The sequence below is a fragment of the Typopeltis vanoorti genome, chromosome 11 (assembly GCF_054136105.1).
Source record: "Typopeltis vanoorti isolate ZY-2024b chromosome 11, IOZ_Tvanoo_1.0, whole genome shotgun sequence".
NCBI lineage: Eukaryota > Metazoa > Arthropoda > Arachnida > Uropygi > Thelyphonidae > Typopeltis > Typopeltis vanoorti.
In genome coordinates, this window is record NC_143559.1 from 33,861,351 (window position 1) to 33,876,088 (window position 14,738).

A 14,738-nucleotide genomic window follows, 5' to 3' on the forward strand; every position below is an offset into this window, starting at 1 on the left:
TCGATGGGTGTTATTGAGCTAAAAGCTCTAGTCATGGCTGGGTAACGGCAATAGCCGAGCCTCAGTTAAAACTTCATTGGCTACAGCATTGCCATTCGTTACCCTGGAAGTCCTAAAAAGGACTGATCGTCTCCGTTTTTCTAACCCCCTGTATACGTATGTATGTATAAGTATATATATATATGCAATGGTAACAAGACTGCTTATAATAACCAAAACTACACTAATTTTAATTGGTGTATTAATAAAGCGCACTAAAATAAAACAAATTCATTTATTTTTTTATCAATTTCACCAATAATGAGATCAATCAATAATAATACAATAATATTTTATAATAATATAGCATGTTTTCAAAGAATTTTGACGTTAATAGTGCAAAACGTACTGTCGATTATTTGTTAATGGTTTTTATAATGATAGTTTGAATGCCAAGCTCCTGAATAGCATAAAAACGTAGATATTTTTTGTTTTATGATGTATTTTGAAACAGATATGAATTCAGTTCTAAACAGACATTTTATTTATTGCAAAGAGATTAATATTCCTGGGGGGGGGGGACTCATGATAGGTCCTCCGAATAAGGCGACAATTATCGAGTGACAGTTACACAAATAAATTCTTTTATTTACATCGGAACTGAACGAGGTTTAGAAGACATAATTGAAGGACATTATTCAAGAGTTCTTGTTCGAAATATTACCCCTTCACGCACACACAATTCACGGCATAATTGGTAGTTAGAAGATCAAAGAGCTGGGCTTACAAAATGATGCTCCGAACATCATCACAGATGGTATTGATGTCGACATACAATAGCTTTTTAAAAACTAAACTACCTACAAGCATGTTCGCTGTGAGGAATTGGTCTGCCTGGGATACTGATTGAATATATTTAACCGGAGAAAAAAAAAATAATATGCGAGAATGATGCTACAGGAAAGGGAGTTTGTGTTCAAATTACTTATACAACCTGCCATTTTCAGTTTTATTTGTTGCTGGTAGATGCCCTCATTATTCTCTTCTGTCACATAAATTTTAACACGTATGGCAAAGTGTCGTTATGAATGTTCTTGAACTTTCGCTATCAAGCAAGAATTTAAGAAAATTATCGGTAGGTGGCAGTGTGAAGTACAGACAAAGTATGTAGTTGTCAGCAAAGTTATAATATAACTATTATAATGAAAATTATCATTTTGACAGTTTGATGAACGTATCCTGCCACGATGGACGTGGCAGGATTTTCCTCTTGGAGACTTGGGTTTTCCACCTCCTAATAGGTCAAGTGGCAAGAACAATCCACACAATTAACAGACGTTAGAAAGTGCCCACTTCATAACCTTTTAGTGCTTTGGTCTTAATTCTCAAACAATCGGAAAATTTGGTTTGGTTTGGTTGCAATTACTTGAGTAGCAACTAACCATCTGCGTCTAGAGTATCGTGTCACTTTCCCTGTGTGCGTTCTACGACTGATTTGCTTGCTTTGTGGGATGAAATACTATTCCACCTCGTGAGACCTGCCATTGATTAAATCGCCTCCAATTTAAAATATCTTATAACTGAAGGTGAGCTAGACGAGATTCAAACTCAAGTCATTCCAGTCAAAAACCTTAAAGGAGTTTGATAAGGTTTCTATTCAGGTAAATCACCCCTCCAAGGCTAGGGGACCACCGTCATATTCCATGCAATGACACCTGGTTTTGTAACTTTGCATTTTTATTCCTTTTTGTTTCAAATAGGCAACATCATTATTTAAAACATTATCATGATCAAAATCTGTTGATAATTAAGTTAATTGAAACAATTTTGACAAAAAGAAATATCAGTTTTATGTTAATTAATTGGAGTGAAAGTTAGAAAAGACGAAGTCAAAAGCGTTTATGTACCTCAACTAATTAATCTCATTTATTAGTAGAATGGCCTTTGTGAACCCGTTTTTACTGACTGCATATTTCAACCAAACCCTTATATGCATGATAAACTATTTTTTAAAAAAGCAAATTAAAACAAAGCCATCGGCTTTGTTTTAATTTGTCAATGCCATAATGGTATTATTTCGAACATTTGACCCTTTTAAAAAATCAGCCCCTTTCTTTTTGTATGTAAACCATCAAACAAACACCGATAATCTCCCATTTTCACTGTTCTGGTGTGTTTATAATTAACCCGTGGGTCTGTGAAGTATTGCACTGTTTCAAACTAGCTTTAATTTAAACCAGGGGTCTTCAACCTTTCAGACAGTGCGGGCCGCATTAAAAAATTTCAATTAAACCCGCGGGCCACTAAGCTATACTGCTGTATTTAGAAGTGTAAGATGCTTTCCAGATTCACAAGGAACGCTGTGCATTTGATACTTTACGTAAAATCCTATAAAAATAAACAAACTCAGCTTTAAGAGCGTAGGTAGGAGTCGGGTTCATGATAAATAAATTCCGTGTGATGATACAGCGTTCACCCTTTTTACGGGAGTTTATGGTACCATCTAGTCCCCCCAAAATTTTATCCGGGCTCCGGAGCCGGCATAGGCTGACGAATCAGACCTATGGCTTGGTCAGTATTCCTGACTGTAATCCGTGTGTGTCCTCGGACCGGTTTGCCTGCTTGCGGGATGAAAAACCCCCAGATAAACTGGCGGAAAAAACCCTGCTGTCCACGCCCAAGACCGGCTAACTTGGCTATAGCTGAGGAAGATCCTTGAGCTCCTCACGTCGTTGACGGGAATCGAACCTAGGACACTCCTTCCCGAGGCATATGGTTGCGAAGCGCAAAACCATTAGGCTAACCACGCAGACTGGTTCATGATAAGTAAATACAATCAATATTTGAAAAAGATCATTTAATGAAGAAAACATTCATTTTTTACAATGTCAATGGGTAACTTGGCAATGTTTTTCCTTGACCAGCTTGTCAATGTTGGAACTCGCTATGCGCAGAGTATTCTTGAGATGTAGGGCCGTAATCTGAGTTCTTGTCTTGGAATTCATATGCTTCATTCTTCCTAACAAAGCGCACATCTTCAAAACATGCCGGCGAATATTAGGGAATGCGTCCTCAGAAATGTAGTCTTTGTAAAATGTATGCAAAGGCACATTGAATAATTTTTCTCGCAAAGAAGAGTTGTTTTGGAGTTCAAGCAGCTCCATTTGTACTGAGCTATTTCGTCGTCCAAGAAAGCTTTTGATTTTTTAGCAATTTTTTCAGCTATTACATAACTTACTTTGACTCACGCTTCGCTCTCTTCCCTCTGCCTTTTAAACGGACCCTGCTGGCATTTTAAATCAATTTGGAGACGGTTCACTTTGTCCATACGAAGCCGCCCTTGAAGGTGATCGAAACTGGGCGCATGCTTTGTCTCATAGTGTCGTTTTATATTGTATTCTTTTGATACTGACACTGACTCACGACAAATCAAACACACTGGCTTATCGTCGATCGGCACAAAAAAGTACAAATTGGTCCACTTTTCATTAAAAACCCTACAAGAATCACTTGATTTTTGCTTTTTACTCGTAGACGTCATAGTGATGGAAGGTGAACCCAAAAAATGATCCAACATGGCCGTGTAACGGTTATTATCCACTGAATATGTCTCACACTAATGAAAAAAGTCTGACAATATGAAACCACAATAGGCTATGGCTGGCACAACGAACCTGCGTGCTCTTATACACGAATATCACACTGTTCACGACTGACTGACTGTGAATGAGATCCTCTTGTATTTATATGAAAATAACGAAGTATCGAGAACCTTCGAGATGTATCTGGAAGGCACTAGACCACGCACTCGAACAAACTACTGCTTCAGCCATTTTCCTGCGACGTTAGTACTAGTACTTAATATTTATTTTTATTGGATTTTATGTAAAGTATCAAATACGCAGCGTTCCTTGTGAATCTGGAAACCATCTTACAATTCTAAATACCGCAGTATAGCTTAGTGGTCCGCGGGCTTCATTGAAATTATTTTTTATTTAATCGCATTTTAATGTTAAGTAGTTATTTTTTTCAAAATGGCCGGCGGGCCATTTTGAAATGCGTTGAAGCATTTCAAAATGGCGTTGAAGACCCCTGATTTAAACCAACGAACCACTAGGAAGAAACCAGCACGAGACAAACAATCACACAACCATGAGGCAACTCTTAGTCTGATTCACCATTTCAGAGATGGCAAATGACTATCAAATCATGGCTACTTCAGTCGTAGAGGGAGAGCTGGAATACGCCCCTTTCATAAAAATGTTTTACTGACACTATCAAACGCACATTCGAACCATTAAGCTTGAAAAATTAGCATCGAATCCAGTTTCTCACACAAGCACTACCAGAGAGAATGCACAGTTGGTAGTTCCCTTCATCAGAATATCATTATCGTCTTGTAGAGGGGGGGGGGGGGGAGTTGTGTCAGTTGGTGATCCTGTTGGGAGCAGGAGGTGGATATACCAGGCGCTACACCTGCTGATAAATGAAGTCATGAAGAAATAAAACACACATTAACGACTTCAGTGCCGAGTTGGTGGTGTTTAAGAAGTCCCGGATGTGTGTGCGACGATGCTAATATACCAACTGTAATCTATCGTATCTGATTTATAAGAGAAAGACTCTAAAAACAGATGCCCTGTCTAAATGGAGCATTTTATAGCTATGTGTATGTAGATTACTGTCTTTATTTCCGTTCTTGCACTTGTGGGGGTTTAAGAATGCAGAAGTTAGCATTATAATCGGAAGTGCCATAATTATAGTGATGGCGAATGATGCAAATATAAATTTAATACTGTTTTTAGTGAAATATAATTACAATTTGTAATTGTTTTTGTTTATCTTTCAATATTTGACAATAATTTAAAAAAAAAGAAAAACACATTTAATATCAAATAAACATTGGCGATCCAATAGAAATGCTTTCAGACCAAATAGCTCTTTAAAATCTGGACGCTAAAATGTGTTCTGTTAGAGATTTTTTTTTCTAGTCTCAGTTCTCATCTCTTCTAACATAGACGTATTTATTCTGATAAAAAAGTAATCGATGATCATTGTCTTGAATGGGTGGCATTTCTAATAACCAACTTGCCAAATCCTTTTTGTTGGCTCGGTTCTCCAACACACTAATTTGGAACATCTGATTTATCAACAATCTCTTTCTCTCCACTGAGACCATGTAAAAGTTGCAAAGAGAGAGAGAGAGAGAGAGAGAGAGAGAGCTGTATCAGCTATCAATGGGGTACTGTCATAGCACGAAAAAAATCAGCTGGTTAGGTTGACTGGTGTTTAGTCTCCCACCAATCAAACGGCAGAAAAATCCAACAACAGAGAATCATTTTTCAAAGTGCTGTCGCTACAAAGACAACAAAAGAAAAGTGAGTCGTTTTCTCAAACGACGATGCTGAAAGAAAAGATGTGGGGGGGGGAGGCTAAGAGGAGGAGGATGAGAACAGGAGAGATGCTAAGAATTTTTTTTTTTTTTTTTTCATTCTTGGTCGTTGTGGTTTCTTGACTATTGGTTTGTCCTGGCAAGTTGCCACCTTTTGATGACGTGGACTGGAACATCTGACAGAAGGGGAAAGAGAGAAAAACAAGGGCGAAAGTGTGCTGTTTAATGTCACGTGCGATCTTTTTTTTTATATATATATTTTTTTTTTTTAATTTTTGGATTGTACTATTGTAAGTTTATGTTGCGCCAACCACCACAGCACACACGTGGTTACTCGGGCAACACTAATTACACGAAGGCCTCTAGAATTTTAGAAAGGAATTCCAACTAGGAGAGAACGAAGAGGGAAAAAAATGCCTGTTTTGATGTTATTCATTCTCTTTGGCCACTTATTCGATTTTTTTTTTATTTTTGTGGAAGGGATGTTTTTTTTTTCTTCTTCGTACTTTTATAATCTATTCTGTCGTATTTTCTTTCATTTTTGCTATCATCATCGTTTGCGTTCCGCTGTGTTTCCTTGTTTTCTTCCTTCACTCTTTCTTGGCTCCTTTCTTCCATGCGAGATTTCTTTAACCTGTCGCTAGGCGCTTGGTTGACATTTCTTAATTAACTAGGCGAACACTCTAAGCAAAGCCTTTTTTTTTTTTTTTTTAATAGCGTTTCCGATAATATGAAGTAATAACGAACATGGTGTTAACAAATTCGTGTTCCTCATCAGAGTTGTAGACATGTTTTTTTTTTCTTTTTTCGTTGTTGTTGTTGTTCGAAAGAGTGTCTGTGTTATCATTATGCATGTGTTTTTTGTTTGTTAGTAGAATCGGCCAGTTAAGACTATGTTGTAAATTTTTGTATAAGAGATTTTTCTTTAGCATTTGCAGCAGTTTTGTTGTGTTTTTATTTTTTATTTATTTATGATAACTGAAGTTCGTATGCGTGGAGATTTTTTTTTTCTTATATAAAGTCCTATATGCAATATTTATCTACAATTCTGTGTCCCAGATTTCTCATAACAGATCCTGAATGGTAAGTATCTATTAATGAAACCCACTGATTGATCAGATACAGTCACAAGTACGTTCCTGATTGCATAGTCGGTGCCCTACGTCGCAATGCACTTATCATGGAAACCCCCACCATCCTCCTGGGGGTGCACATGCATAACATCTACTGGGAAATAAAAATTAGGTCTTACGTGTACATTTTTTCCCTCTTGCTTTTCTCTCTATGCTCACTTTTCTATCTATTAATATGTAGCCCACAATTCAGTGTCACACTATTCCATTGGCCAGTTTCTTTTGTAGATCTGAATGTGCCTAAATCACCGCATCATCTGCAAACGAAGCTTTCTCCTTAGTCATGGAACAATATCTAGAACACTTTCATTGGCGCAAGAAAGACAAGAATTTTTAGCTATTCGTAATCCAGTATTGAGTGAAAGCCATTCTAAATTACCAGCTTTATTTTTCACTATAGTCCGCGCGGTTAGCCTATTGGCTGTGCGCTTCGCAACCATATGCCTGGGGAAGGAGTGTCCTAGGTTCGATTCCGTCGGAGACGTGAGGAGATCAAGATCTTCCTCAGTCAAGTTAGCCGGTCTTGGGCGTAGACAGCAGGGTTTTTCCCCCAGTTTATGTGGGGTTTTTCATCCCGCGAGCAGGCAAACCGGCCCCTGAACACTACAGGATGCACCGGAGCTTAGGGTTGACCATCTTATCCTGTGAACGGCTTGAGGTCCGATGATTAATAAACCCTCGACACCGCAGAGGGATAAGGAAGATGAGATGAGATTTTTCACTATGTCGTCTCAAACCAGATGTATCCAATTTTGAGATTCTGTCATTTCTGATTATAAAAATCTAATAATATTTGTATTAGGCTAAACAGACCCCCAATTTTTTTTTCTAATTCTTGTTCCATCTTCTCTGACCTATGCATTAAGATCTCTTATGATACACCTTTATCTTTAATCATTTTCTCCGAATGCTGCTCAGATGTCTTTTCTTCATATCGGTGGAATTTGATTTCCATTTTCGTCAAATAGAAACATCTATTTACCACTAATCAACAATTCTTCTACTTGGAACTTCTTTGGGAGATAGACGAAGTCCTTGACTCTTCATCTGATTTTAACTTGAGTGTGAGGGGATTATTGTGGGTAATTTATCCGCTTATTGTAAGCTGTATTAGTTTTCTCTTATGATGGCGGATTTCGGTGTTTTATATTTGAAACGATCTGAGGGTTTGTAGCCCGCTGCCTGTCGAATTAGTTGATTTCGGTGATTATCTGTGATTGTGAAGGATTTTTCTGCAATGCCTGTCATGTAGGTCTTGAAATCTGGAAGGTTGGCTTCTTGATGTAACTGGATGTTTCTGATGAACCAAGGAGCATTAAATGCCCTTCTGAGGCATTTGTTCTGTATCGTTTGCAATCTGAGGATGTTCGGTTTAGATGTGTCCCCCCAAGTTGGTGAGGCGTAAGTTATCTGAGGTCTTATCACTGATTTATAGAGGACAATTTTGTTGTTTATGTTTAGGAAGCTGTTCCTATTCAAAAGTGGCTGTGCAATAGTCTGACTTGCTTTGCTGACTATTTATGTCTGTTTTGAAATTTAGGCGATTATCCAGATGAACTCCCAGATGTTTGGTAGAGTTGTGATGATTTTTCCAAACATTTGTATGCTTGTGTTCGGTTCTGCTTTACGTCTGGTGAAAAGTACTGCAGAGCTTTTTCCTGGGTTGATTGCGATACGCCATTTTTGTACCAATTCTCTAATTCGTGGACTACTCTCTGTAGCTTGCTTGAAGTGGAAGGAGAGATCTGGCTATGATAATTGCGTCATCGGCATAAAGAGCGGTGATGGATGGGAACAACTTGGGAAGATGGAGACGAGTGGGGGGGGGACTCCAGCCGTGACTCTCTCCTCTCTGTGGATCTGATTCCATTGAGTTTTATTTTGAATTTTCTGTTATTCAGATATGATTTGATAAGTAGAACTAGTGGTAATGGGATTTAAACTTCGTTTAGTTTAAAAATTAGGCCATTGTGCACACTCTGTCAAATGCCTGTGTTATATTCAAGAAGGCTGCTCCAGAATGTTGGTGCTATTCGAATCCTTGTGTGATGTATTCAACGACTCTGTAAATTTGAAGCGTTGTAGAGTGATATTTCCTAAAGCCGAATTGCTCGTCTTGTATGACGCGGTTGTTACCTGTTGTCTCTTGAATCCGTGTGAGTACAGCGCGTTAGGCTATCTTGCCTACACATGATAGAAGGATGATCGGTCTATAATTCTGGGGAAATTGTGTATTTTTCCCAGCTTTTGGAATTAGGAAGACATCCGCAAGCTTCGATCGCTCTGGAAAATAATTTAGCCAAAGGATGGCATTAGTGATGGTTACCAGATGCATAAACCCTTCTCGGGGGAGTAGTTTGAGTGCTTTGTTCGCTATTCCATCCGGACCTTTTTTGTTGTTTAGCTTTCTTATGATCTCATATATTTCTGTTAGTGACACGGGTTTGTTGTTGGATTGGAATGAGGCGTTTTGAGTAATTTTACGTACTTGTGTGTGGATTTTTCTTATGAAGTTTATATCTATATTGGTATAATTGGGGCTACATTGCCTTTCTAAACTGTCTGCAAATGCTTCTGCTTCATCACTTGTAGGCGACTCTACATTTACCTTGAATTGGAGGAAGTGTGTAACTCTTCGAACGAAGTGATCTGATCATTCTCCACAATGACTGATTCTCTGTGGCTAGGTGATGTATTTTGTTTTGTTACGAAAATAGAGAGCAATAAACCAGCTTCGGTATGCTCTAACAATTCTCCTAAATCTAAAAAATATTCAAATAAATAACAACATTAGGAAAACCAGTTAAAGGTGTACTTTCTTTTATTAGAATTTTGATAGTATTTTATAATTTTTAAAAATTTATTTTTAAATCTAAGTAAAATATATAAGTTCCAATATTATATTAAACAGAAATTAAATATCTCTGAAAAACTATAACTATTTCGACTTATTATTATACCATAAATTATTTCAATGAAATGAGTGTATTTTAAGTATTTACTGCATGAGTCAATTATAAAAGATTGATATAATAAATAAACACATTGCACTCGAAGTGAAGGAGTAAACTGAATTCCAATTATTTGTTTAATATTTATAATCGCATCTTAAGCAGCAATCAATGTACACGCAAGCAAACAAATACTAAATTGATTTTACAAGTCTATTTATTTTGCGCGCTTGCGCAGTGTTCCGTTATGACATCACAGACCTTATCAGGAACTATTCGCAATAAAAAATAATCGCCAGGAACAATCGGTTGCAATAATTAAAATACAGAAAATTCTCGCGACTCCTTAATGACAATATAATAAACCATGATTTGCAAAGGCTTTAACTATGCATAGCTTGACTAGAACTAATGAGGAACAGAATGAATCTGTACTTTAGCCACCGTTGTGATGGAAAATGAACGACTGATGAGTGTTTAACTGATAAATTAATAATATTCCATCCTCTAAATCACTTAATTCTTCTAATGATATTCGAATTGTAGTGCTTCAATCTGCTGTGTTGTGTGCGAGCGAACGTTTGCATGTAGAACCCACTGAATAATTGTTTACAGATAGTGATTTGCTGACTGAAATGCCAAAGGAAAGGGTAGTCGCTATTTTGTAGGTCGAGAACAATGATTAATGACTAAACAAGCAGTAGACTGGTACATCCCTGCTAGTTAGCAACTGGAGTATGTGTAAGCGCTGGAATGCTAAATTATTATCGTCTGGATTTGTGTTCTTTGTCACCTGTACTACACTATGAAAAACATGCGTCGGTAGAGTCGTAATTGTAAGAGTAATTGTAAATAAATTAAGTAATTAAATGAATAATTGAATAAATAAAAAAATCTTTTTTTTTTTTTATATTTTAACTTAAATTTTTATCGAACTGCATAAACAGTCTTGGGTATTGTGATGGTATCCTCTTACATGATTAATTAAAAAACAATAACGTAAACGTATTTATTATTTTGTGGATTATTTTTCTTGTTTCTCATTGTTAATCTTATTGTGGATACTCTTAAGCTTACAGGTGTTTGTTTATATTTCCATTTTAATCCTCTGCATTCAAATATTGTGTATTTTTATATGATGTTTGCAGTATTTAATTAAATTTAGATACTGAATTAGTTTAAATAAAGAAAAAATATACTAATAATTTTGGTACCATTTGAAATATTTAGTCCCCAGATGGTACTATATGAACGACCGATTTTTAACCTTTTGTGGGTGTAATTAGCATTAAAATGATAGTAAATAATTTATAAAGGAAGCGACTTAAAAAATAAGAAAAAAAAAGGGTTTAGTCATGAGTGTTGAAGTCATATAATTGCTTAAAGAAATGTTTTTTTTTTTTTAAGTTGTGGGTTTAATTTCAGCGCTAATTAGAAGTATAGCTGGATTTACGCCTAAGATAGACAAGCTTCAGTATAAATAGCTTAGGCGCAAATCCAAATTCACTCAGCTATTCACATTCCATTGAAAAGTCCTTTTCAAGGCTCTTCGCATCCTACACAAGATTCGAAACCGGATTTTTCAATCTAAAGGGTATCATAAATAACGACTAAGATTTATAATTTACTTAGTAGGCCGGAGAAGGGTTCTTAAAAGTTATAATTTACGATCACAACAACCTAAAATCCAGCCATGATCGGGAGAGCTCATCCGAAAGATATTTTAACAAGATCCCGGTACGGTGTTTTTGGAGTTTTATCAACATTATTTAAACTCTTTTTTATTTTTATTTATTAAGATAAGATTGTCACCTCTATGATCATTCAGTTCAGATGTAAATTGTATGTGCTCGATCGCCAGCTGGTTGGTCGAGTGGATAGTATACCCGGTCTGCAACCAGAAAATTGTGGGTTCGAACCTACTTCGGGCATGGATGTTTGTAAAAACCTGCTCTGGACAAGTTTGTATAACTCCTTGAGTTTATAAGGCTTGTCTTAAAAAAAATAATAATAAATAAATAAAAAAATAGAATACAAAACACAATGTCCATTAAGACTTCGCTACTATAGATATATTCGCTCTGAAGTTCTGCTTAATTTTTTTTTTTTTTAGATATTACTTGCAAAGCGATCATATCTGTGTGGGTTTCCCCTTGCACCTGTAGTATCCTAAAATCCCAGGTACCGTTCTGCCCGCCACTCGCTCCATCCACGGCAAGGCTTGAGTAACTGATGCACTACTCATAAACCGGACATTAAGCCGATTTTTTTATTATTATTATTCTTTTCTGTCTTTCATTCGTAATGGTTGGAATAATAGCTGTTTGTGGGTGGAAGGGCAAGTGTGATTGCTACAACAGGGGTGTCTGGCGACTGCTACATCGTCTGTTGAAGTCTGTATCCTGGTCAGTCATTGACCTAATGTCCGTGCTCGGGACAAACAGCGGTAGGCAGGAGTTGGCAGTGGTATGTGTGCATTACGGTCCTATCATTATCATTCCAGGATATGCGATAAAGTGATTCATCGAATCCCTCTATGTAAACACTAGTGTATGTCATTAGCGAGATAGTCAACGTACAATGAGTGCCGTCAGAGAGAGCGTGTGTGTATGGTGCATTTAGCGGAGCGACCAGACACCGTAAAAGTGGGGAAGCGGGCAAATTTTTGGAAGATTGCTCTTAAATAGACACTATTACCAACGAGATAGGGGAGCATTTTGAACTCTTCAGCTCTAGTGTTGTACAAATGATAGTATTTAGTCTTCGTTCGTCGAGCGACTTCTGCACGCAAAGACTGTGTCTTAAAGGTGTTTTGACTTGAAAATAAATATCAGTAAGTGCTACTGCGCAACCAAGTGCGCACGTGTAGTTGAGCAATGACTCCCTATTTAGCGTTAAAATCGACTTATACACTCATAAATGCACCGGTAAATAACGAATCTGCATACGATGTCCAGATTTATTTAGCTGAGTTAGTTTAGAGCCAATAGGTTAGCCCTAATGTGTTTTATTCTTAAAATATACTTCTCATTAAAAATACGATCTATTTTCACATTCCCAAGAGAAGGTAAAAGTATTGTCACAATATCTAACCAAAAAAAAAAAAAAAGGCAAACATTTAACAACTATGTTTACATACAACACAATAATACTACTACAAACAACAGACGTATATAGGTTGCCACGGTAACCTTTTTTAAACCAATAAGAATGTGCCGATTCGTATCTTGTGTTGATTGTATTCCAGTTTGAATTAACCTATAGTAGCAACGGGCAAGTGTCGAGCATGCGCACTGCTAACCCATCCATATCTGTATGATAGACATTCTTTCATTAATTTTATTATGTCAAGCCGAAGGTATAATTATCTCTTGACTAGATCATGCTTAGAATATTGACCGAGTAGCTATTTAATCTTGGAGGTACTTTCCCGTTTTCAAGCAGGAATTAAAGGAGTCTTTATCTAGCAAACATTAATCACGAACATCCGATGCTACTGTGTTTTCGTTAATTAACTACAAGCGAACACTTCCATAGGTAAAGTGTACAATCTTCCTTAATGAAAATGTTTTAAAAGGAGTAGCCGTCAGTGTTCGGTGGGTATCGAGTACAAATTACATCCAAGTTATTTTGTGTAGGCCTCAACTTGGCAGGCCTTTGCTCAGATAGGGGTTCTCTTCGATGGAGACTTAAGATGATAATTTACCAAATTAGATAGCGAAAGAAGTTGCTGACTAAGATGGTATTTGCTTCAAGACAAGCGTGTCATGTTATTTATCGGCACCCGTCTATCCTTTAATGTTGGACGAATTCCCCATACTTGGGGAGTTCCCCCTATTTTGCAGACTCACTGCGAACACTCATTTATCGCATTTTACCGAGAAATAGAAAATAAATGAAAAATAAAAGTGATCCCATGCCTACCCCAAAAGAGTACACTAAACAAAGTAACAGGAATAAACATTATGAAGGACCCTCTTCCATTTGTTTGTTTTTAATCTTGTTGTCACTCAGAAAAGGATAAATGAAGGTCGAGCAGCTTGCATGAGTCATCTACGTGGAAAAAAAAATCTCTTTACTTTCTCATAGCATTCCTTGATTCTTTTCTGAATCCCATTCGTTATTGATGTCTTTCTATTCCTTCTCTGTCTGAAGTTTTGAACTTCGTTTTCCGAAACATACGCCCTTACACTCCTGTGCACTATATACATTCTTTAAAGTTTGCCCTTCTCTCTATCTATTTCTTTTACGTGTTTTCTGTGTGCTGCTTCTTTAGGCTTATCACAACATTAATGTGCCTTGCAAGATATTCATATCTTTGATAACCACCACAACTCGGATGGCTTCCTGAATCTCATGCCCCGCAGTAATAAGTCTTGATCAAGGATCTTTTTGTGAAGAATCCCAGGAATGGCCCTTTATAACATCGCCCTCCCCCCCTCCTCCGTACTCCCGTCAGATAAAAGGCACCTACCACTCTCTTCTTCTATGACCCGTACATATGAAAAGGTCAGGTCTTCTGATGTTCCAGAATCTTATTTATCTACTCTCCACGACCATTTTATATCCCCCTTTAAAACTCGAAGAAAAGAAAGCCGAAGAAAGAGGAATTTCTACACACACACACACACACACACACAACGAAGGTCTTGAAAGTAAAAGGGTCGTTGCCTTGAAGGTAGTTTTATATAGTGGTCTCCGCGGAGAAAAATCTACTACAAAGCAGACCACATAATAAATTTGGGAAATGATTTATATTCCTCCTTTGTAAGCGTCAATGAAATTTATTATTAATAACGACATCTAGCGAGTGAATGTTGAAACCCTGCACTATTAAACACCTGCTCTGTGTTTCACAAGGCATACGTCTACTGAGCTATAGGATTAATTAAGAAATGAATTATAGCTGCTTGTTAGTATAGAATTTGCGAAACTGCGCTAAGACAAGTCCCAGGCTAAAAGCGGAAATATAATTATTATAGTAGCAAGGCTGTTTGATTTCGCAATATTTTACTATAGTAACAATGCTGTTGAATATGTTGTATATCAGGAATGCTTTATTGTTATAGTAGCAATGCTAACTGTAGTATTTTAATTGTTATAGCAGGAATACTAATTTCGTGTTTTAATTGTTATAGTAGAATGCTAACTTTGTAGTACTTTAACTGTTATAGTAGCATTTTTGCTTGATTTCATAGTGCTCTAATTGTTATAATAGCAATGCTATTTGATTTCGAAATACTTATTCCAGTGGCAGAGCTGTTTAATTACGTAGTACTTAAA

The 14,738-nt window shown here is 36.9% G+C and overlaps 1 protein-coding gene across 3 annotated transcripts in view; it reads left to right on the forward strand.

Moving 5' to 3' along the window:
• The window catches only part of LOC150101428 (uncharacterized), a 339,847-nt gene that overhangs the window by 270,093 nt on the left and 55,016 nt on the right, over nt 1–14,738 (forward strand). The gene's annotated exons all lie outside the window — the stretch shown is intronic.